At 51.0% G+C, this 25,427-nt stretch overlaps 2 long non-coding RNA genes across 2 annotated transcripts in view; one reads left to right on the top strand and one right to left on the bottom strand.

Annotated features, from left to right (window-relative positions):
- The window catches only part of LOC135307622 (uncharacterized), a 233,518-nt gene that overhangs the window by 126,331 nt on the left and 81,760 nt on the right, over positions 1–25,427 (top strand). The gene's annotated exons all lie outside the window — the stretch shown is intronic.
- Positions 4,563–5,540, bottom strand: LOC135307957 (uncharacterized). The gene is made up of 4 exons (XR_010368523.1): positions 5,467–5,540; positions 5,298–5,378; positions 5,109–5,210; positions 4,563–4,679 (listed from the first exon to the last, which is right to left on the bottom strand). It is a non-coding gene; the product is annotated as an uncharacterized LOC135307957 (long non-coding RNA).

The following is a 25,427-nucleotide window of genomic DNA, read 5'->3' as shown; positions in this document are numbered from 1 at the left end:
GCAGCCTTGTGTGCCTCACAAAAGACCACAGCCTCCTGCCCACCTTAGGAAGGACTCAGCTCCTCTCCAGGCCTTGACGGCAAGCACTAAACCACCACGTTAATCACGAGGAACTCAAGCCCCTGCCAGCCTTACGGATGTCTACAGTCCCCTGTATGCCACAGAAGAGATCTCAAATCCCCTGAGAACCTCACGAGGAACCCCAGCCCCATGCACCACTCTACAAAGGACGCAAAGCCCTGCATGCCTTCCTGCAAAACCCAACACCTACAAAACCCCCCCTCCAGCTGGTGTGCCACATGAGGGACCCTGGCCTACTGCCATCCTTAAAGGCTTTTATATGGCATGCCCAATGCCCGGCATGCCATAGAAAAGCCTGGCTTGTCATTAACTCTAGCCAGCAGTGTGTTCCCTGGCAGAAACCAATTCCCTTCTGGGCATTGGGAGCAGGTCTTGTGATGCTGGCTGCATCTGTGGGAGCAATGGGGAGCGTGAGCCCGTGCTGTGCTGCACTGCTGAGCTGGCAGCACGGTGAATACGGGCAGGACGTTCTCTGTTTCCCCCAGAGCTGGGGCCTGCAGGCACCTTGCCGGCCCTTGGCACAGGCTGTGCCAGCCAACAAAGCCCAGCAGGCCGGGAGGAGAGCCCGGGGGCAGCGCAGCTGCTTGGGCAGTGGCTGCTGCCAGGGACACGGGCCAAAGCCATCCCTGAGCAGCCACTGCCACCCCTGGCCCTCCCTGCCCCGTGACAGCTCCCCCAGCCCCAGGGGACAGGCTCAGGCCCTGTCAGGACCCAGCGCAGCCCCTGCCCAGTCGGGAGTCAGGGCTGGCTCTGGCCCTGGGCTGGCGGCTGGGCTCCCGCTCGGGGCTGCTCCTGTGCCTTGGGCCTCTGGGCACTCAGGGCCAGCTCCACAGCAGATGCAGCGCCAGGGACGTTGCTGCACCAGTCCCATTTCCCCGGGGCTCTGAACCAGCTCCAGAGGCCTGGAAGCCGAGGCGCCTCCAGCTTTGGCTGCTGCCGGGCCAGGAAAGGGCAGGCCCTGGGGGAAGAGCTGCTGCCACACAGCCCCGGCCAGGGCTGAGCCCGGCACAGCAATTACCTGCTGTGCCTGTGCCCGTCTCTGCCATCACTTTCCTTCCTGCAGCAGGGGCTGCCAATGAGCCACTGCTTCTCCCTGGGTGTTCCTCCTCCTGAACAGCCTTTTGGTCCATCACTTGAAAAAGGAAAAAAGGGACAACTGGATCAAATGGAAATATTCCCCACTGGGGAGGTGGCACCTTCATGAGGCAATGCTTTTCTAAGTCACAGGTAAAGATCAGGAAAAAGCCCAGGTAACTGGGGCTGGGCCAGTGCACTCCCTTGTGCAAACTGCTGCACCTCCTGATCTTCTCAGAGACTGGGAAATGGCAGGGGATCTCAGGCCCACAGTACAGTTGGGGCACCCTATCAGCTAATGCCAAATTCCATCCTGCAGAGGCTGGGGAGGAATTGCAGCAAGGCCAGGCTGGGAAACAGCCCTGCAGGGCGTCAAAGCAGCAGCGGGGCAGCGAGGCTGCCATGGATCCCTTCCTGCTCTGCCGGGCACGGCATGTCCAGATGTGCAGCCAAAGCCCCCGGCTGCTGAGTCTCAGGGGGAGCATGAGGGAAACGCACCCACCTTGTCCTCGGGGTGCTTGCTTCTGTGTTTGTCTCAGGAATTCATCTGCCTCATGAGATGTTTTGGCTGCAGTATCTTGGGTCTTTCCTTTTGGAGGACCTTAAGAGAAAGTAGTTCCATTTCCCAGGAATGGATACCACAAAAGCAGGGCTCAGCCTGTGAGGTCAGAAGCGACACACTACTCACCCCTGCCATGGGAGCTGGGTTGGGGCCAAGCATCCAGCCCTGGAGCCTGAGAAATCCTCCCTGCAGACACACCTGTAACTCAACAGCCACAGAAGCTTCTGCCATCTCTGCTGATCTGCACGGGCACCACTGAGCCGCAGGAGCGGTGAGGGGATCGTGCAGGGTGCGGGCACACACGTGCATGGTTCTGTGCTGGCACCTGCAGCAATGCCCCCCTGGCCCAGCTTTGGGCTCTGAGCTGGCAGCTCTCCCAGGGGAAAGGCCTTGACCTACCCTCAGCATCTCCCAGAGCCTCTGTCCTGGATGTGGGACCTTCACCGGCAGGTTCAGCTGCAAAGAAAGGCAGGACAGAAGAGCTCCTGTGGCACTGCAGGAGATCCTCAGGCTGCCCACAAGGCTCAGCCCCGGGGCACAGCCCTGGGCCCGGCCCCTTCCCTCTCTGCTCTTCTCTTTGACTGCACAGAGCACACGGAAGGACACACTGGCACAGCACACGGGAGGAGGACTGAAAGATCAATGCTCCTTCCTCCCACTGACAGCGATCCTGTGGGATTCCTCAGGCCTCCAGAAGGGAGCAGGGAAAGATTCTCAGAATCCTTCAGCCCTTACATAATGTTAAGGGAAAGGGTCTATAAATGAGCTTTTGTTGCATTGATCCTGATTATTCACTCAGGAAAGGCAGAATGAAAACTTGCCTCCAGCATCCTCCAGGAACTTCAAACCATCCTTCATCAGGACTTCCTGAAAACCCATGTCACAATTCCAGTCTAAAAGGGAGCAGAGATCAGAACCATATCTGTGGCATGCTGGGAACCCCTAAATGCTACAGGCAAAAGGGCACTGCAAGGGAGTCGGGTAAGGCTATGGGACCCAGATGGGAATGGACATGGCCAAAGCTGCCCAGGGGCCTGGGGAGCTCTGGGCTGGCTCCTGGTCACTCTCCACACTCTTTCCCTGCCCTCAGCAACAACCCTGGGAGGGGTGGCTGGAATAACGCAGGGCCCTGGGGCTCTCTCCCTCAAACTCACAGAAAATCCTCCCTAAAGCCCTGGGGAAAACTGCAGCAGGCAGTGCCACAGCTATCCATCCCTCCCTCCTACACTCTCTCCTGCCCTCCTTCTGCTGGGACAGCTCCCAGATCCCAAGGGCAAACAGCCAGGCCCTCTCAGGACACACTGGAGCCTTGCTCTCCCCCTCTGTCCTTTCCCCACCATGGGCACCCCATGCAGTCACTGCCAGGTTTCAGGACGTGTCTCCCATGGAGGGACCCCAGCAGGACTGCTCAGGACCCGAGTGCCCTGAGCCTGCTCGGGATAATTCCCCTGGGCTGTGCCGCTCTAGTCCAGGCTGTGCCCGCACTGCCAAGCAGCAGAGAGGGCAGCTCAAGCCTCAGCAGGGCTCAGGCCCAGAGGCACAGCAATTACCTCCTGGGCCTGTGCCTGGCATGGCCTCCCTTCCTGCAGAAGAGGCTGGCACGGAACCACTGCTTCCTCCACGAAATGCTTCCTTCTGCACAGGCTCTCCTTTCATTTCTGGAAAATGGAAAAGAGACAGCTGGATCAGATGGAAACATTCCTCGCTGGGAATGGGGAAGGTGAGGCATCACTTGTGAAAGGAATGGATAAGGATCAGAAAACACCCAGGATATTGGGACAACCCAAGACTGCTTCCTTCCCCAAACAGCCCCAACATCTGATCTGCCTGGACAGAAGGAATTTGCAGGGGATCTGAGAGTGGGCATGGACTGTGGTGCAATTGGGGCTGCCTGTCAGCTGATGCCAAATGCCTTCCTGCAGAGGCTGGGCAGAAGCTGCAGCCAGGCCAGGCTGGGAAACAGCCCTGCAGGGCGTGAAAGCAGCAGTGGGGCAGCGAGGCTGCCATGGATCGCTTCCTGCTGTGCCAGGCACGGCGTGTCCAGATGTGCAGCCAAAGCCCCCGGCTCCTGTGTGCCAGGGGAAGCATGAGGGAAATGCACCCACCTTGCCTCCTCTGCAGACATTCCTTCAGCATTTGCCACATGATTTCTAATGGGTCCTGGAATTTCTTGCCTGCCATGTCTTTGGTCTCTCCTGTCGGAGGACCTGAAGAGAAAGTAGTTCCATTTCCCAGGAATGGACCCCACAAAAGCAGGGCTCAGCCTTTGGGGTCAGCAGGGACACACTACTCACCCCTGTGATGGGAGCTCGGCTTTTGTGCAGTATCCAAGGTAGGAGTTGGTGAAGTCGTCCCTGCAGACACATCTGTAACACAACAGCCACAGAAGCTTCTGTCACCTGGTCCTGACCAGTCAGTCAAACATTACGCCTTGTTGGGACAGTGAGAACATACCTGCAGAATGCTCAGAGTGCTTCACAACTTCAGAGCGCCAGGCTAATGGAGAATCCTTCCCAGCATCCCAGTCTGGAAGCAAACCAAGATGAGAACTGTTTCCATTGTGTGCCAGGGCTGGCTCTGGCCCTGGGCTGGCGGCAGGGCTCCCGCTCGGGGCTGCTCCTGTGCCTTGGGCCTCTGGGCACTCAGGGCCAGCTCCACAGCAGCTGCAGCACGAGGGATGTTGCTGCACCAGTCCCGTTTCCCCGGGGCTCTGAACGAGCTCCAGAGGCCTGGAAGCCAAGGCGCCTCCAGCTTTGGCTGCTGCCGGGCTGGGCAAGGGCAGGCCCTGGGGGAAGAGCTGCTGCCACACAGCCCCAGCCAGGGCTGAGCCCGGCACAGCAATTACCTGCTGTGCCTGTGTCCGTGTCTGGCTTTGCCTTCCTTCCTGCAGCAGGGGCTGGCACCGAATATGGAGTGCTTCCTTCAGGAAATGCCACCTTCCACTGAAGCATTATGCCCATCTCTTGACAAAAGAAGGGAGACAGCTACATCAGATGGAGCTGTTCCCCACTTGGGCGGTGGCATCAGAGGTAATATTTCTGAAATTTATGGAGCAGGAAAATGGCCAGGTTATGGTGGCATGATGAGAGCACTTCCACCTCCAAACAGCCACCCTTTTCTTAATCTGGAGGGCTGGATATAGTGGGGGATCTCAGGGTGTGTTACAGTTTGGGCTGCCTGACAGCTGATGCCAAATGCCTTCCGGCAGAGGCTGGGCAGAAGCTGCAGCCAGGCCAGGCTGGGAAACAGCCCTGCAGGGCGTGAAAGCAGCAGTGGGGCAGCGAGGCTGCCATGTATCCCTTCCCGCTGTGCCGGGCACGGCGTGTCCAGATGCGCAGCCAAAGCCCCCGGCTGCTGCGTCCCAGGGGAAGCATGAGGGAAATGCACCCACCTTGTCTTGTCTGCAGGGGTTCCTTCAGCTCTTGCCTCATCTGTTTGGATGGTTGCATGGACATCTTATCTGTTCTATCTTGGACTTTCCCTGTTGGAGTACCTTAGAGAAAAATATTTCCATTTCCCAGGAATGGATCCTACAAAAGCAAGGCTCAGCCTTTGAGGTCAGCAGGGACACACTACTCACCACTGTGATGGGAGCTGGGCTTGCGTATAGCATCCAAGGTAGGAGCTGGAGAAGCTGGAGAAGTCCTCCCTGCAGACACAACTGTAACACAACAGCCACAACAGCTTCTGTCACCTGGTTCCTGCCCGCCTGTCTACAATTCTTCCTTGGTGGCACACTGAGAACATACCTGCAGGAGGCTCCAAGGGCTTCAAAACTTTATTCATCCAAGCTGATGGAGAAGCCTTCCCAGCAACCTCAGCTAGAACAGAGCACAGATGAGAACACTTTCCAGGGTGTGCTGGGATCCCCTTCTGCCACAGGGAACTGGGCACTGCAAGGGGGTCGGCTAAGGCTGTGGGAGCCGGATGTGAATAGACATGGCCAAAGGTGCACAGGGGCCTGGGGTGCTCTGGGCTGCCTCCTGGTCACTCTCCACACTCTTTCCCTGCCCTCAGCAACATCCCTGGGAGGGGTGGCTGGAGCAGCGCAGGGCCCCCGGGTTCTCTCCCTCAGACACAGAGGAAATCCTCTCTAAAACCCTGGGGAAAACTGCAGCAGGCAGTGCCACAGGTATCCATCCCTCCCTCCTACAGTCCCTCCTGCCCTCCTTCTGCTGGGACAGCTCCCAGATCCCAAGGGCAAACAGCCAGGCCCTCTCAGGACACACTGGAGCCTTGCTCTCCCCCTCTGTCCTTTCCCCACCATGGGCACCCCATGCAGTCACTGCCAGGTTTCAGGACATGTCTCCCATGGAGGGACCCCAGCAGGACTGCTCAGCACCTGAGTGCCCTGAGCCTGCTCGGGATAATTCCCCTGGGCTGTGCCGCTCTAGTCCAGGCTGTCCTTGCACTGCCAGGCAGCAGCGAGAGCAGCTCAAGCCTCAGCCGGGCTCAGGCCCAGAGGCACAGCAATTACCTCCTGTGCCTGTGCCTGGCATCGCCTCTCTTCCTGCAGCAGAGGCTGGCACGGAACCACTGCTTCCTCTGGGAAACGCCGCCTTATGTCCAGCCTCTGCATCCACTTCTGGAGAAAGGAAGAGGGACAGCTGGATCAGGTGGGGCAGTTCCCCACTGGGGAGGTGGCGTCTTCAGGAGGGAATGCTTGTCAAAGACATGGTTAAGAATCAGGAAATCTCTATAAACATTTTGGGAAGGCCAGGGCCCTCCCTTCTCCAAACTGGTGCCCTTTCTATTCTACCCGGCGACTGGAAAATTGCAGGGGATTTCAGGCCTGTGGTGCAATTAGGCGGCCCTATCAGCTAATGCCAAATGCCTTCCTGCAGGGGCTGGGCAGAAGCTGCAGCCAGGCCAGGCTGGGAAACAGCCCTGCAGGGCGTGAAAGCAGCAGCGGGGCAGCGAAGCTGCCATGGATCCCTTCCCACTGTGCCAGGCACGGCGTGTCCAGATGCGCAGCCAAAGCCCCCAGATGCTGAGACCCAGGGGAAGCATGAGGGAAATGCACCCACCTTCTCCTGCCTGCTGCATTTCCTTCAGCATTTGACTCATGTTTTCGGATGCATCATGGGGTTTCTGGTGTCCTGTAGCTTGGTCCTTCCCCCTCGGAGGACCTTAGAGCAACAGAATTCCATTTCCCAGGAATGGATCCTACAAAAGCAAGGCTCAGCCTGTGGGGTCAGCACGGACACACTACTCACCCCTGCGATGGTTGCCAGGCTTCTGTGTAGGAATCAGCAAAGGAGCTGGAGAAGTCCTCCCTGCAGGCACACCTGTAACTCAACAGCCACAGAAGCTTCTGCCATCTCTGCTGATCTGCTCGGGCACCACTGAGCCACAGGAGCGGTGAGGGGATCGTGCAGGGCGAGGGCACACACGTGCATGGTTCTGTGCTGGCACCTGCAGCAATGCCCCCCTGGCCCAGCTTTGGGCTCTGAGCTGGCAGCTCTCCCAGGGGAAAGGCCTTGACCCACCCTCAGCATCTCCCACAGCCTCAGTCCTGGACGTGGCTTGGGAAGCTGCACCACCTTCACCAGCAGGTTCAGCTGCAAAGAAAGGCAGGACAGAAGACCTGTAAATCCACCAGCAGAAACACCAGCCAAACCTCACTAAAAAGTCACCACTACTCCTTGAAGTAAAATAGACTGATGCATGTTAATACCTAAGCTTGTAAGCTGTAAAACCCATTGTTATGAGAAGTAAAATATTTTATTTTAAACTGTATTATTCATGAGGTTGTTTTAAGTGAACTGAATATTTAAGGTGTGATATGCAAATTTATTTCAAAAAATAAAATATTTTAGTGCTTTTGTTATAACAGACAAAATTAATAGAAGTAAAAGCTAATGAAACACTGTAAAGAATATATTAGAACAATAATATGATTCGTGAAAAATCGGAAAAAAAAAAGTATATAAGATACAAACCAGATTTAAGTTCCAAGAAACACTAAAAGTAACATTAAATCAGATAGGATATAACAAAAGCCGTTAGATATTTAATAAGGATCAAATTAAAATAAAGGAAAAAAGCCAAGTATAGCTGAAAGAAAGAGAAGTGTAAGGACTAATTACAACTTTACAGCTAAAATGTCAAAGAATTAAAATTATAATAATTAGAAATAAGCAGATGCTATCCTAAATCCTGAAAAACAATTTAAAAGGCTCTTATAAATCTTATGAAGTAAATACTGAGAATGAGACGAATGACACCAGTGACTAGATCCCAAGGTGTAAGCTCTGCTACCAAGAAGATACACATCTTGGCCCTTTGGCTGCAACCCAAAGGGGCTTTGAGAGAGCTAGAGTGTTAAAACTGCAGAGGATTATTGTCACTGTATCAGTCATCCAAGCCCAAAAAGAATGAGCCATATGCACACTCCCAAGTTAGTGTAGTACGCTATAATTTTAACAAATTCAGAAGGTGCACTATGAGTAGTAAAAGACACTGGAATAAAGAAAATGTGAAATAGAGCAAAAAGAAGAAAATGGCAAAATTTGTAAGCAATATATTAAAACTTTTTCTTCTGGAAGAGCTAGAGAAGAAATAAATCCTGAGAGTAGAATAAAGCAAATTGCTCAAGAATTAGAAAACAAGAACATGAGACAGTTATAAAGACACATTTTAGCAGGCAACATAAGAAAACATGAAAAACTGATTTTACAAATATTACCAGCCATAAACGACTATGGAGTCAAAATATATCTAAAGTACAATAAGCACATGCATTGATATAAAAAAATATAATTGACAATCCAAAGAAAAGAAATTAAAGATTTAGAATAATCTACCTTATGAGAAGAGCTGTTAATTTTATACCCTGACTAGTAGTATAAAAGCGTAGTTGTCAAGTTTTATAAAAACTAAATATAAAATTAGAAAATAAGTAAGCTTTGTCAAAGTGTATCCTAAAAGTACAAATTTAATAAATTAATAGAGAAAGGGAGGGATTCTGATAGATTGTATGCACAAATTCATGCTGAGACTACAGTAATCTCGCCTAATGAAAATCCTAGCATACCAAAAGAGGGTTCAGGGCAATCAACATGCACCAAAATCCTAGCCTGAATATTCGTCCCCAGAAATGCTGATTCCAGAAGATTATTTCTCTGACCAAACCTCAGCAATGTGCATTCGATTTGCATCATCTATAAGATAAATGTGTGCCTCCTAGAATGCATATTGCAGGAGATTTTCCTCTAACCAAGTGAATTTTTTACCAGTTTTGGGGAAACTCTCAGCAAGAGCTGCAGCAAGAAAGGAAAAAATACATGAATATGCAAAAAGGATAAAAACAACCATAAGAAAGCAGAAAAACTGCTGCCCTCCACAGCGCTTGGAGCTTGGAAATGGACAAAAAAGACTTTGAGAGAGCTGTCCCTTCGTGATGCACAGGGGAGAGAAATGCCCCACCTGTCTCACCTGACGCTGTCAGCCTGGTTCAGGGCCAATCTGATATTTGCTTCTAGATTTTCTACGACTGAATTTTAATTATGGAATAAATTCTCCTTATTAATCAGAAAAAGCTAATTCATTTAAAACATCCGGGACTCCTGGAACCCTCATCAGGGACCCCAAAATATCCCTTTGTGCCTCTTCAGGTCCAGGCCCAGATGATCCCACAGAAGGAAATGTGCCCTCAGCCCAGGGACGCTCAGCATGGGCTCCCCCATCCCCTCGGGGCCCTGCCGCTGGGCACAGCAGCCCCTGCCTGGCTCCTGCCTGCCCACACCGTGGCCATCCACGGCTGCTCCTGGACATGGAGCTCAGGCAGTGCTGCGGCCAGGTGGGCTTTGCTGGTGCTACCACCAGGACAATCTGGTCATAGCTGCATCTCTCTACTGCAACAGAAGAGCTGATTTGGGAAGTGCTGTGCTGCCCCATTTCTTCAGCCCCACTAGCTGCCCACACCCACAGTGGCACTGGGCCACCCCCAGAAAACTGTCGAATCTGGGCTGTGGCTGCAGGGCACAGCTGCTCTACAGCACAGGTGGACTGCCTTGGGGGTAGGACTGCACTGAGGGTAGGGACAAGGAACGGGGTGAGGTCTGCTCTATGATTTCCGAAGGTGATTATTCTACAGACCATCAGGGGCAGGCCAACACTGCACTAAAGGCATACACCAACTTACAAACCTGGCAGGGTCCCAGGGCAGGATCCAATCTTTAGCCAATTAGGAGAAACTGAGGGTGGAACACCAGGCGGGGAATACAAGGTTTAAACCAATTGGGGATTACAGGGGAGGGGAAGAACTTAAACAAACCAATGGGGTTTCGAAGGATACAAAATTGATAGGAAAATTTCTAGAGCAAGGGGCAAGCTTGGAGAGGGACTGACATGCAATGGGAGGAGGAACAGTGAACAAAAGGGCAGGTCTTTGGGGAAATGGACAAGTGGAGCAAAACCAACACATGGGGTAAAGGAGCAAGCCCTTGGTAATAAAATATGCTATAACAATAGAAAATAAGGGGAGAGGTATAAAACTGACTGCTAGGACCAAATTACAATCAAAGACATGAACTGCAGTGCCGAAACTCTGAGTTGAGGTTCAGTTGAGCACTTCCAAATAATTTCCTGGCAGAAACAGATAGCCAGACTTGCCCTTATCACATGCAAACAGAGGGTTCCCCAACAGCAACCCATTCTGAGGCTCTTCTGGGAATGGGAAACACGTGTTGTGGGGTCGGCCGCATCTGTGGGAGCAATGGGGAGCGTGAGCCCGTGCTGTGCTGCACTGCTGAGCTGGCAGCACGGTGGATACGGGCAGGATGTTCTCTGTTTCCCCCAGAGCTGGGGCCTGCAGGCACCTTGCCGGCCCTTGGCACAGGCTGTGCCAGCCAACAAAGCCCAGCAGGCCGGGAGGAGAGCCCGGGGGCAGCGCAGCTGCTTGGGCAGTGGCTGCTGCCAGGGACACGGGCCAAAGCCATCCCTGAGCAGCCACTGCCACCTCTGGCCCTCCCTAACAAATTCTAGGTTACATCTGTGAATTGCATGCTACACTTTCCTTCATGTTTTTCCCAATACCAGGACGTTTCTATGTATAGTAATGCCCTTGAGAATCTCTGATTATTTTAAGGTTTTATTTTCTTTTTTTTTTTTTTTTTTTTAGTTGAGACAGATGAAACAGCCTTATTGGTCTTAGTTTTGGCAGGTCTGTTTTTTTTCTTTGCATGATGGTTTACTTATTATCTACATTTAAGCTTGTTTTTATTTATGGGTTTTTTGTTCCCCAAGCAATTATTTTGACAGTCTTTTGTTCACTTCTTACTTAATGTTCCATAGATGAATAGTTTGGACTCTCTTTTTATAGTAATATGAAGATCTGAGAAAGCTCTATTTTTAATTTTGATAACATTCTCTCTCCCCGCTCCTAGCTTTCACAATGATCGTTTTTGAAACATCACTGAGGATAGACAGAGTTATTTGGGAAATAACGAATAGGCTTGGCTTAACCTGGGTATTGGATTATTATTTTCAGTGCTATAAACCTACATTGCTTCAAGGTTCACACCACGGTCCTGATTTGTGGCTCAATGCATGGATGACTGAATTAAAAGAATGTTTGTGAGGCAGCTGAAGAGCTTAGACCTCAGCGATTAAAATTCCTGGGAGGAGGAGGTGGAGGAAGAAAGGATAAAATCCTGATTCAAAGGGTTTTTTCTCACTTCTAGTATGCCAGAAGTATGGTAGACTACACCTGTATTCAAATGGCATTTACTTACAGAACAACTCTCTACAGTGCCAGACTCCAGGAGAAATGACTCAACACTTTGCCTCCCAATGCATCAGCTTTAATTCTAGTGAGAGGTAGGCCTTAATTACAGTCCGATTAGAGCAAATCAACAAAGCAGTCTTGCCATTGTGAGAGTGGCAAGAGGAATTTGCTTGTGAACAGATGAATATGTCCCACTCAGTAATGAACAAAATTTGCCCTGACTTGGAAGAAAGTAGACAAGGAGCAATGCAGTATTTGGGTTTTATTCAGGGATAAATGGGGCAAGAAGGTGTAACAACTTACCTGTTTTACAGAACACAAGTACTGATATGGCCAATAATGAACCCACATGAAGGGATCTTCAGGACATTCCTTTATTTCTCTAACCAGGAATGGGCAGCAAAATGCTGGCATTTATCTGAACTGGAAGCCGTGTTCCTCTCCTGTTTCTCCTTGAGCACACTGAGTGTTATTTGCAGACTTCACTGTCCAGCCCATCAATCCTCTCATGGCCAACTGCTAAATGGCACAAGTACCAAAATACAGGTGCCAGCATAATCAGCCCAGCACTAATGCAGCACTGCTTTGATGGTGCACAGGAGCACAGAATGGCTTGGGTTGGAAGGGACATTTAAAGGCCATCTTGTCCCAATGCCCTGCAATGAGCAGGGGACACCTTGAACTAGGTCAGCTTGCTCCTAGCAGGAGCTTGAATGTCTGCAGGGATGGATGTCCACCTCTCTGGGCAACCTGTGCCAGGGTTTCAAAAGCAAATGTGTAAAATGTGTTTGTTTCATCTAGTCTGAATTGACCATCTTTTAGATTAAAACCATTCCCTCTCTGTATGGTCACAAAAGGCTTTACTAAAAATTCAGTCCCGTCTCTTTACAAGCCCCCATAAGGCCCTGAAAGGCAGCAATCAGGTGTCCCTGGAGTCTTCTCTCTTCCAGGCTGAACACTGCCAGCTCTCCCAGCCTGTGTCTCCAAAGCAGAAGGGCTCCAGCCCTCAGAGCATTTTGTCCCTCCTCTGGACTAGATCTCACGGGACCATGTCCTTCCTGTCTTGGGGACCCAGAGCAGGATGCAGTACTCTGTCGTGGGAGAGATCGAGACACTACAAGGCAACACAGTCCATTTCCAGAAGGCTTCAAACCCTGTTTTTATTCTAGCCTGCATGCTTTTTCTCCATTCTTACAAAGCTCTTAAGTTTATACTTTACTTATTGGTCACGAGATACAAACAAAATACTCATTGAAATAGGGAGTTGCAGGTTTCTCTTATTTATCCTTCTTTCTTTCTTGGTTTCTATGTCAACAACCTTGGTAGAAAATTCTTTCAGGGGTTAGCATGGATCCTCTTATCAAACTTCTCGATGGCTCACAGAGGTCACTGTAAAACCTCTTCCACAGTACTCCAGGTGGGGTCTCACCAGAGCAGAGAGGTGGAATCACCTCCTTCAACCTGCTGGGCACTCTCCCTTGGATGCACATGGCTGCCTCATGTCCAGCCTCTCTTCTAGCAGCAACCCCAAGTCCTTGGTGGAGCTGCTCTCCATCCCTTCATGTCCCAGCCTGTGAGAAATCAGCTGAGCTGGGACTGTGTCACAGCCCTTGGGCAGAGCAGCTGGGCAGGATGAGCTCGCTCCCGAAGAAGGCAGATCCAGCTCCCGAAACAACTGCACCCTGGCCATGAGCTCACAGCAGGCTCTGAGGTCCCAGAGGTCCCAGAGCCCCGTGGTTGCACAGCAGCACAAGGAGCCAGCAGTCAGTCCCTGAGCACAACTGTTGCGGCAGCAGCGACGGTGGCAGCAGCGGTGCTGACGTTGGGACAGCGGTGTCGGGACAGCGGTGGCAGCAAGAGCTGCGGGACTGGCAGAGGGCAAGGCAGCATGGCCCTTGCTCTGCGCCTCCTACTCCTGCTGCTCCTGGCCGTGGCCCTGCCTGCCAGGGCTGCCCAGGCTGCTCCACTGCAAGCGCGGGGAGCAGGTGAGCCGGCAGCCTGGCTGCCCTTTCCCGGGACAGCGCTCCCTGCTCCCCGGGAAGCGCTGGGGATGGTTTTGCCCAGGGCTTTGGGGAGGGGTTCCTCTGTGGGAGGGAGGGAGGGAGGGAGGGAGGGAGGGAGGGAGGGAGGGAGGGAGGGAGGGAGGGAGGGAGGGAGGGAGGGAGACCCCAGGGGCCTGGGGCTTCCTCAGTTTCCACTCCAAGGATGTTCCACAGAGCTAGGAAATAGTGTGGAGAGTGACCGGGGCAAGGCCATAGCTCCCCAGCCCCTGGTACTGCTTTGGTCATGGCCGTTGACATCTGGCTCCCATGGCCTTATCCGACCCATCCTCATGAAGAGGAACTACCTTTCTCTAATGTCCTCGAAGAGACAAGACCCAAGATACAGAAGACAAAAAATCCCTGGAGGCAGCCAAACATCTGGACCAGATGATGAGTGCACAGGTGAGACGCCATGGTCAGTGCATTTCCCTCCCTTGGTCAGTGCAATTCCCTCCCTTTCAGTGCCCAGATCCCTAAGGCAGAAGGAAATTCCGGTACACCATGGAAACACTTCTGATCTGTGCTCCCTTCTAGGTGAGGGTGCTGGGATGGCTTCTCCAGGAGCGGGGATGGAAGATGATTTGGAGCCCTTGGGAATTTCTGCAGGTTAGTTCACCAGTTTCCCTCAGAGAATAATTATTGCAATCCTGGAAGAAAAAGGTGACAGAAGCTTCTCTGGCTGTTGAGTTCCAGGTGTGTCTGCAGGGAGGACTTTTCAAGCCCCAGGGCTGGATGCTGCACACAATCCCCGCTCCCATGGCAGGGGTGAGTAGTGTGTCCCTGCTGACACCGCAGGCTGAGTCCTATTTTTGTGGGATCCATCCACACGAACTGGAAGTACTTTTAAGGTCCTCCAACAGGCAGTACCAAAGAGGAGACAGTAAGTTCCTGGAGTCAGCAAAACATCTGGGCCAGATGCTGAGTGACCTGGAGAGATGCTGTGGTGGGTGCATTTCCCTCATGCTTCCCCTGGGACTCAGCAGACGGGGGCTTTGGCTGCACATCTGGACACGCTGTGCCCGGCACAGTGGGAAGGGATCCATGGCAGCCTCGCTGCCCCGCTGCTGCTTTCACGCCCTGCAGGGCTGCTTCCCAGCCTGGCCTGGCTGCAGCTTCTGGCCAGCCTCTGCAGGAAGGCATTTGGCATCTGCTGACACGGTGCCCAAACTGCACCATAGGCCATGCCCACCCTGAGATCCTCTACAATTTCCCAGTCTCCAGGCAGATCAGGAGGGGTGGTGCTTTGGAGAAGGCAGGGGCCTGTCCAATCCCAAAAGCTCATCTGATTTCCTCATCCTTGTCCATGACATTCACCAGTGTTAGCTTCTGAAGATGACACCTCCCCAATGGGGAACTGTCCCATCTGATCCATCTGTCCCTTTCCTTTCTCCAGCGATTACCCAAAACTTGGCACAGAAGGTGGCTGATCCAGGAGGAAGCAGTGGCTCAGTGGCAGCCTCTTCTGCAGGAGAACAGGCAGTTCCAGGCACTGGCACAGCAGGTGATGCCTCCAGTGTCTCCTGAGAGGGCCTGAGCCTGTCCCCTGGCGCTGGGGGAGCTGTGACGGGGCAGGGAGTGCAAGGGCTGGCAGTGGCTGCTCAGGGATGGCTTTGGCCCTTGTCCCTGGCAGCAGCCGCTGCCCAAGCAGCTGCGCTGCCCCCGGGCTCTCCTCCCGGCCTGCTGGGCTTTGTTGGCTGGCACAGCCTGTGCCAAGGGCCGGCAAGGTGCCTGCAGGCCCCAGCGCTGGGGGAAACAGAGAATGTCCTGCCCGTATCCACCGTGCTGCCAGCTCAGCAGTGCAGCACAGCACGGGCTCACGCTCCCCATTGCTCCCACAGATGCAGCCGGCACCACAACACAACTGCCCGATGCCCAGAAGGGCCTCGGAAGGGGCTTCTGTAAGGAAGCAGGGTGCTGGGCAGGGTTAATGGCAGGCCTGCTTTGTTTGGAGTTTATCTTCATCTTATGCTGTGTCCAAATTCATTTTTACTGGAAGAGAAAATGGTGAGTGCTTTCTTCATCTTTTCCTGAAACAGCTTCTTATGAAGATCTAATGCAGACAGGAAACATTCACAGGGAGGCTGCAATGGAGTTGTGGCCAGGCTATGATTGTCCAAAGAACTCTGCTGCTGCCCAGTGCTTCCATTGGCCTCTCAATTGCTGGGCCTTGTCCTGGGGGCCCCGCTGGGGCTGCAGCCAGAGCTGGCTCCCACTGAGGCTGCCTGGCCAAGAGCAGCCCCAGGGGCACAGGGCAGAGGCAGAGGGAGGTGGGGAGGAGAAAGAGCAGGGCCGAAGTTGCCCTTGAATGTCAGAGGCGCTCTGGGGCCCGCTCCTGGCCAGGGACCCTGCCCAGAGCCGTGCCCTGCTGGCCGGGGCCTTGAGGGGCAGCTGTCCAGCTGGGCCCAGCTGTGCACGAGGGTCCCTGTGTGCCACTGGCAGCTGGGGCCTCAGCCACCTCCTCTCTTCACAGGTACTCCGGTGCATGTTCAGAAGACGCACCTAAAAACAGAGGCAATGAGAACCTGAAACTTTATCCCAGCTCTCCACTTCTGCCCCTATCTGCCCTGCTGTGGCTGCATCCCCGCCATGAGGCCGTCCCAAAACCCACCCCTCCTCAACGAGACCCTCTCCCCCTGAGCCCCCTGGTCCTGTTCCCCGGCCAGGACTGAAGGTGGGTAGCCCTTGTCTGCCAGGGCAGCGCTTGGCCTATATTTTATGTTCAAATAAAGAAATTGAATTTTTGCAGCTACGTCTGGGTGGGTAGCAGCAGCAAAGCCCACCCGGCACCAGCACTGACCGAGCTCCATGCCCAGGAGAAGCCATGGATGGCCACGGTGTGGGCAGGCAGGAGCCAGGCAGGGGCTCACAGGCATATTTTGGGGTCCCTGCTGAGGGGTGCAGGGATCCCTTATGAGGCACAAAGGAGTATGGATGGCCTCTCCTAAGGTGTGCAGGGATCCCTCATGCGTTGGGCAGCAGGGTTAAATTTGAGGGGGTTTTTTACTCTTCTCAGCACAGCACAGGGACACTTGGCCGAGGTTTTGCCAAGCTGGGAGAAAGCCTCTTGCAAAGGCTTGGGCCCAGCCTGTGGGCACAGCGGGCGGGCGCAGCCCATCCCCTGGGCCAGTCCGGGCTGCTCGGGCCGGGCCGGGCCGGGCCAGGCTCGGGCCCCGGCAGGGAAGGGCCGCAGCCCTGGGCTCTGCTGAGGCTGCTGAGCTCCGGCCTGCCCTGTGCTGCAGCCCAACACATTGACAGCCATGGCCGTGCCCTGGGCCACCGCAGGCACCTGGGGCTACAGCTGAGGCCGCGCCTTCTCCCACTGAAGGGAGGCTGGCTCTGTTCCCTCGCAGGGCACAGCTTAGCTCCCAGCACCTTTGTGAACCTGCCTGCTGGGCAAGTGCTGGGGGGCAGAGAGTTCCAACCCTTCTCACTGGGAAGTGTGTCTGGTGGTGTAGGGATTTTAAATTATTTCCCTCTAAATTTGTGTCCTGGCAGAGGGTTAAGTTTGGTCGCTCTCAGTAGGGCGCTTTTCTTCTTGGCAATCAGTGGGGCTTCAATGCAGCCAGAGTTGAAGGAGGATCTCTGGCCGCTTGAGCTGTGGTTGTGGGACTGGCTTCATCCTTCCTTTGGCTGTGATTTGCACTGGTGCTTGTGCAGGCATTTTACAGTAACTGGCTTCAGTTCCTTCCTCTTGCCACCAAAAACTGAGAATAAACCTCTTTAACACCACTGTAGTATTAAGAGGCAGGCCTTACTTTCTTGATTTGCTGGATGCACAGGCCAATGGCATCACAGGGCCTTCTTGGTGGGGTCTTCAGATACCCTGGTGGTCACAGATGAAGGAAGCTGAATTTTCTGGGAAAAAGATAGTTTCCCATGTGTGGAAAAGAATAACCTGTCACTTCCCCATCCCTTTCTTTGTAAAGTGATACAGGCAAGTGCGTTTATATATCTCTATCTGCTTTGTCTATCTATCTATCTATCTATCTATCTATCTATCTATCTATCTATCTATCTACTATCTATCTATCTATCTATCTATCTATCATCTATCATACTAATCTATTGTGGTGTTGCATTTTATTCAAATTGTATGCTCTGTCTCAAAAATGTACCCCTCAAAAATATATGGTTTATTCCAAGCTGTGTTCCTCTCCTGAAGTCTCATGGATCTGCAATCCCATTGGCCCAAATCTTATTTCGCACCTACTTTGAATTTCCCTCTTAAGCTGTGTGAGGAAGACCAGATGTTCTCATGGCCCATCTCTCCCCTAGGCTCGTCCTCTCTCCCCCTCCCTTTCCCTTTCTCCCTTCTGCCTCTGAAACCATGTTACATCCGGGGCTGGGACCCCCAATAAACCCTCATCTAATCAGCACCCTCAGAAGCCGTGTGGAGTCTCCTCTCTGGAGAGCTGGAAAAGAATACAAAGAATATATCTTTGGTATAGCAAAGCTTGAGTGCAGGAGCAAACCTGAACTGTGATTTCCTTCTTGCTAGACATATGCTGGCTTGTTTAGATTGACTTTGAACTGAAATCCTGCAAAGCTGGAAAATGACTTGTGGTCATCACTCTGATTTCCTTAAAAGCCCCTTTTTTTCATTTTAATGTTTTTCATTTCTGGTGGCTGGTAAATTCCTTTCTTTCTTAAGCTATGTCCTGGCAATACTGGAGGTAGAAAATAACCATAATACTGCATTATTTTAGATACTTGATGATTTTCTTGTGAAATTTTATGGCAGTATCTCCTGCCTAAAACTGCCTCAAAACTAAAGCAGCAGGTCAGCTACTGAACACGACTCACTGCATAGCTGCAGCTCATGTTTCTACAGTGGAAGTGGCTTTTTGTTCTTCTGCATGGGTATGAAACACTACCAATTGAAAGGCTCCTTACAGAGCAAAGAGCCTTGTTTAGTGGAGCCTGGACTTTGGGATGCTGGTAGCTGTTTGATCAATACCCAGCAAACTGCCAAAATTATTTTTTGTGACTACTCCCTCATGATTTTAGCTTGGCTTCTTTAGGAGATTCAATTTTCATTTAGAAATGGCACAGTGGAGCCAGTGCTGCCTCAGGAGAGGTGGAGCTGGGACAAATGGCTCATTGATTTTGATCTCAACAAAAAGCCACCTGAGCTCCACATGACAGCAACCCCACGGACTGGTAATGGATCCATTAAAACTAACTCATCACAGAGCTTTTCACTTGAAGCTCTGACATATGGAGCTTGTTCAGTTCTGCCATGGAGGAAGGGAGTTTGAAGACAAAGAGGTTAACAAGGAGATCCATGTACAACAAAAGTGCTTCTATTTTAGCAAATGAAGTATCTTAGGATGTAAAACCACATCCATACCCCAGTCTTATCCCTCCATTTACCCAAATTCTTGGTCTTAATTCCTTTGTCAGTAGGAAAATATGACAGGGAAGTGTAGATCCTCCTTTCCTTCTTCAGCTGGACAGCTTGTAACCTCTTGTTCCACAAACAGGAGCAGACAACCAGGAATGTTGTCTTCAAACCATATTTTTGGAAAGTTTTCACTGTGTTTTTGTCCCGCAGTAACTGAGATTCATCAGAGTATTTACAAGCCTTAAAGGATGGATTTATTTGGGTTGCTAGAATCTTTCATATATTATGACTTTTCTGCTGCACAAGAGCCTGGCACTTGCAGAACTCTTGCCCCATGCACTTCTCCAGTGCTTCTCGCAGAGAAGCTTTGGGAAGCACTCAGGAAAAGTGCCATGTTCGTGTGCGGGTTATAGAGCCCACAGGACAGGGAAATGTCTTTGCAGTGGGCACTGCCTTTTATTCCAAGGAGTTGTTATTGCTGTGGGCACTGGCTGTTGCTCCAACACCTGTGTCATTTATTCTACTGGAATCCTTGTGAAAAAGTTCTTCTTTGCCATCGAGATTTTTGATCTGAAACTGCCCAAAGTTTTCCATCTCACAGGTTTCTGATGCTGGTTTTTCGTTTCCAGTCTGTTGTTGGCCCATGAAGATGCTGCTTCGATTCTGAAGGCCCCCATACATGGGTACCAAGCTGAAAGTTCTCCAGTGCTCCACAGCAGCACAGTTATCCACAGGAGGGCCAAGAGCAGCTCCAGAAGCTCCAAGGGATTCTAACAGATGAATTTCTGTCCCTCAGGAAGGCAGGGCTGGGTCTGAAGTAAAGGGTCTAACCCTGCACCCACCACTGCATGGCAGCAGCTGTCCCACACTTTGTGGAAGGCACATACATGTGACACTCTTAATTCAGCACTGGGTTAGTCAGTCTTATAAACCTCTTAAAAAAAACCAGACCAGGCAAAAAATATTTATATTTTAGTTGCTTGGGGTATTTTTGGCTTTTTTTTTTTTCTTGGTTCTTTGCTTTGGTGCTCAGAGATAATGAAGGAGATTTTCTGTTCAACTTGCCTGTCAGTATGCAGGGGGCATGAAAAGAAGATCAGTTTTTCACCAGCTGGTTAAGGAGTTCTAAAAGCAATTGTGCTGTCCCTAATCAGGGGGTGGGGGCACTTCTAACAGTCTGGATTGTCCCCACCTGTGTTTCCCTCCTTACCAAAGTGCTGTGTAGATCCAGAGCCTTGTGCCTTGGCCTGATGGTACAAAATCCACCCAATATCCATCTGTTTGCATAAATAAAGGCTTTGTTCTCATTAAGATGAAAAGCTGTATGGGTAGCCTGCAGCTTATGTTCCTTTGTTGCCTGGACCCCAGTCAGTGCTGACATCTAAATGACTGACCAGCCCCAAGCTGCTCTTAAGACTGATTTGATCAAAGGCACTGAAGCTCTGTTGAGTGCAAGTTCTCCAGGAAAACAAGCACAGGAACTTGGATAATGTTGGTGACAGAAGCAGAGTGCAGAGTTGAACCTCTGAGGACACCTCACTGCTGCCTCCCCCCACCCTTTTATTTTTAATTCATTTAATATTCTGAGTGCCAGCTCTTGCATGAAGTGGGTCCTCAGCAAGGAGCTGCTGGGCCTCCTGGCTCTGTCCCTTTGTGCTCCCAGTGCTTCTGGTCTGCTTTGGCTGGGAAACTTGTCCATCCTGCCTCTGTGTTTTCTTCCTATCTTTCCAATGCACAGCCCTTTCCCGCTGCTTGGCATTTGAATACTCTGATTACTTCATTGGGTAACTTGCATCTTGCACTCCATGACATTAAATTGTGTTGCTCTGACGCTGTCCTATTCTGAGTTTCTGGAACACATTTCTAAGCCTTCCAGCTGTAGCCCAAGGGAAGCTGTTTCTGCCTTGCATCACAAAATTTGCAGATTTTTTGCAAAGACAGCCCGTTACAAAGGACTTGTTGTGTGCATTGACATCTGAGGGGCTGCTTTCTAAGACAGATAAAAAACCCATGAACAAACAGCAAACCAACCAAACAACATATTTTTAAAAATTACTTTATTTTTGCCTCTTATTTTTAATCTTTTCCAAGCTGGCCTCCATTTCCACTGCAGTGTTTTTCTTTGGACAGAAAAGCCCCCTTGCCAGATGATGCGACTTCACAAGAGAAACAGAACTCACACACAATGCATATATGAAAGCTAAACATGGAGATTCCCATTATCACAATCATCATCATTGAGTTTCAGATAATTTGGTGTCAAAATGTTTCCAGAAGGGTGAGAACAGTATCTCAGATCCCCTGGCTACTTTGGTGTCGTAGCCACTTATTATCTCTCCTTTCTTATTATCTTTCCTTTCTGCACTTCTGTAGTTGCTCTGCCCATTTGCTGCTCTTGGATCTCTGCCTCCTTCACCTATTTTTTATCTTTTTCTGGATTTGTGGGGATTTTTCTGTTGGTTTTGCTTTTTTCTTGGTGGTTGTTTTGTTTGCCTATTTTATTTGGTTCCTGTTAGAGAGCCTTTTGGGCAGATGCTGTGGCCTATGTGCACAACCCTGCAGATAAAAACCAATGGACATTCTGTGGATTTAGAAGCATGCTTGCCAACACTTCGGGTATGTGCCTGATAGCAGAAGCTTGCTGCCCTTGGACAGCCAGCCTGAGAAAGTTTGCCAACTGAAGAAGATGTGAAAGTACATGGTCTGAAGATTCTAGCAGAGGATGAGAAAATGTTCTACTGATATTGCTGACAAGCTGAGCTACATGACCAAGATATGTTTAAGAAATAGTCTTTGTTTTAGGTATAAGTGCTTTGTTAACCAATCAGATACTTTCCCATGTCGCTTGAACCCTGGAACCATATAAATGTACCCTGAAACTAACAGTAAATGGAGCATTGATCATACTTCTATGAGAACTAGATCTTTGACTCTGGAGGCCCCTCTTCCTTTTTCCCCCTACCCCTACTCTCTGTCTCCAGCAAGAGGTCCCGGTTGTGCTTTAGTTTTTTGTGGTTTTATTAACCTACTCAACAGCAGAATCAGCTTGTGATTTCTATTATGAAATTTTGATATACAGGTGTAGCACATAAAGGTTGTTTTTGTTTTTAAAGTCATCTCAGACACAGACCTGCAAGCTCCTGTGACTTTGAGAACTGAGTGCTCTCAGACAGCAAATTGTGCATGAATAGGAAACTTGTAGTTCCCGTCTCCATTACACACAGCAAAATGTAAAGTGGTTGGAATTGTTGTAGATAGAAATTGATCAAGCCAATTTAATAATAATAAATATATGTATATAATTTATTGTGTGACTGATATACAGGCTTGAGATCCACAATCAAAGGGACAGTGTTGAGCCTGGATGGACACTGGGTGAACACTGATCCGACCTCTATCGCATCAGACCCGCTCTGTTCACTAAGGCAGTCTGGTACAGTCAGGTTTTATACCCTTTCTGTTGCTTGAGGCAGCGTCTCTCTTGTTCTTTTCATGGTCAAACACATTCATGATGTCCTCTTTCTCCAAGTTGCACTGGACAATGTGGTTCCTGGCAAGCTGTGAATGCTGACAGTAGGGGGTACCTGGTATTTGGATACCAGTTCCCTGATAACTTCTGCTATCTCAATCTCAGTGCTTGATGAGCGTTGACCGCCCAGGTTTGGATTGTTTGAGAAATGATCCATCTCCTTCCCCAGATAGGTTCTTTTAATTGCAAATTAGATCCTTCCTCACTGCTGTCTGCAGTTTTGCAATGGCATGCAGCAGTCTCTAAGCATGAAGCAATTCCATGTGGATTTGAAAATGCTTTTGTGTATTTCTTTTAAACATTATAACATATCTTCCTCTCATATTCTACATAAGCACAAATTACCTATATCACATATTACAGAATGGTACCAATTCTAGCCTTTATTTTGCCTTCGTTTGCTGCCATGCATCAAACTGGGTCAGACTCATCAATGACCTGGGTTCTTCCAGGATGGGGTGTGCAAGGATGATCCCTCAGCTCATGTGTGGACCTGGTGTGCACCAGGCCAGAGACGTGACTGTCATCCATAGCCAGCCCCTGTCTGCCAAGAGAACAGGGAGCTGCAGCTCTGAGGAACTCAGGGGTGAGGCAGCAAACAGCCCAAATGCCTAGTTTATATCAGTTACTGGTCAGGAGGATTTACTGCGGAGAGATTTTTATCTTCCTACCCAGAGCTGGAAAAAAAGAGCTCTCTCTCTGTGAAGAGACTCTTTTCAACAGGTTCCAGCTCTTCTGCTTGTCTAAATTAAAAGTAGAGCCAAACTCTTCTGTTGGTCACATCAAACCAACATAAGTTTCAGGAGTCTGTGGAAGACATAAGAGTGTCAACATTATTTCATTTTATAATACTTACAGTCTTCTAATTCAGCCATGGGATAATTAGGCCATCACTCACTATATCAAATAACTGGAAAAAGCACTGGAAAAGAAGTTTTTTTACAACTAAGTTTTAAAAACTAATGAATGCTTTTCATAAAGAAAACCATGTAGTAAGAATACAGTAATTTAAACATCTCAAAGCTCTTTGATAATGGAGCCCTGAACCCCAGTCATGTGCAGTGCAGCCTCGGCTGTCCCTTTGAGGCCAGACAACTACCAAGGCTCAGGGCTGGGATGAGCCTTCGCCCAAAACCAGCTCCAAGACTGACTGGGATTCAATCCAGAGCAGGGCTGACACAAAGAGCAAAGTCTCAAGGCCAAAGCCAAACCTTCATCATGTTGGATTTGTTTTCACACTGATCTGGAGCAAATTTGCCTGACCTGCAACAACACTCTTACTGTAAAACTTTACATGAGGTACTAAATAAGCACTGTCCTGTCCTGTCCTGAGCTGTGCTGCCCAAATACTGTGGAGAACTTGCTCTGCCTCTGCCCTGTGCCCCTGGGGCTGCTCTTGGCCAGGCAGCCTCAGTGGGAGCCAGCACTGGCTGCTGCCCCAGCGGGCCCCCAGGACAAGGCCCAGCAATTGAGAGGCCAATGGAAGCACTGGGCAGCAGCAGAACCCTCAGCAGAGATATTTGGACAGCCATGGACTGGCCACAGCTCCACTGCAGCATGACTCCCAGTGAGGCTACCTATGCAGGAGCAGAGTTATAAGAAAACTGTGGAGAAAAATCAACAACTGACTGTCTGAGCCCGTACAGTTTGCGAATGCCAAGATAGCAGCCTATCAGCACAAGTGGCACAGTGAACACTGTCACCACTGTGCCTATCATGCAGGTCCTGAACACATCCTGGGGGCAGACAATTCTTGGGAAGCGCACTGGATCCGGGGCATATATTCCTGTTTCATTGATAACGTCTGTGGGAGCAATGGGGAGCGTGTGCCCGTGCTGTGCTGCACTGCTGAGCTGGCAGCACGGTGGGTACGGGCAGGACGTTCTCTGTTTCCCCCAGAGCTGGGGCCTGCAGGCACCTTGCCGGCCCTTGGCACAGGCTGTGCCAGCCAACAAAGCCCAGCAGGCCGGGAGGAGAGCCCGGGGGCAGCGCAGCTGCTTGGGCAGCGGCTGCTGCCAGGGACACGGGCCAAAGCCATCCCTGAGCAGCCACTGTCACCCCTGGCCCTCCCTGCCCCGTGACAGCTCCCCCAGCGCCAGGGGACAGGCTCAGGCCCTCTCAGGAACACTGGAGCAATCACCTGCTGTGCCAGTGCCTGGAACTGCCTGTTCTCCTGCAGAAGAGGCTGCCACTGAGCCACTGCTTCTTCCTGGATCAGCCACCTTCTGTGCCAGCTTTTGGGTCATCGCTGGTGAAAGAAAAGGGACAGATGGATCAGATGGGACAGTTCCCCATCAGGGAGGTGTTGTCTTCAGAAGCTAACACTGGTGAAAGTCATGGACAAGGATGAGGAAATCAGATGAGCTTTTGGGATTGGACAGGCCCCTCCCTTCTCCAAACCACCACCTCTCGTGATCTGCCTGGAGACTGGGAATTTGCAGGGGATCTCAGGGTGGACATGGCCCATGGTGCAGTTTGGGCAGCCTGTCAGCTGATGCCAAATGCCTTCCTGCAGAGGCTGGGCAGAAGCTGCAGCCAGGCCAGGCTGGGAAACAGCCCTGCAGGGCGTGAAAGCAGCAGCGGGGCAGCGAGGCTGCCATGGATCCCTTCCTGCTGTGCCGGGCACGGCGTGTCCAGATGTGCAGCCAAAGCCCCCGGCTGCTGAGTCGCAGGAGATGGCTGAGGGAAACCACGACAACTCTCCGGTTCACTCAGGATTTGGTCCACTTGTTTGGATTCCTCCAGGGACTTACTCTAATTTGTAGGTTTTTTCCTTCCTCCTTGAGTACCTTAAGAGGAAGTATTTCCATTTCTCCAGAAATGGATTCCACAGAACCAGGGCACAGCCTGTGGCGTCAGCAGGGAAGCACTACTCACCCCTGCGATGGGAGCGGGGCTTTTGTGCAGCAACCAGCCCTGGAGCTAGAAAAGTCTTCCCTGCAGACACACCTGTAACTCAACAGCCACAGAAGCTCCTGTCACCTGGTTCCTGACAGTTTGTCAATGATTATTCTCTGAGGGGAAGTTGAGAACTTACCTGCAGAGGCTCCCAAGGGTTCCAAACC

The sequence above is a fragment of the Passer domesticus genome, chromosome 9 (genome assembly GCF_036417665.1).
Source record: "Passer domesticus isolate bPasDom1 chromosome 9, bPasDom1.hap1, whole genome shotgun sequence".
NCBI lineage: Eukaryota > Metazoa > Chordata > Aves > Passeriformes > Passeridae > Passer > Passer domesticus.
This window is presented reverse-complemented; position numbering and strand designations above follow the sequence as displayed.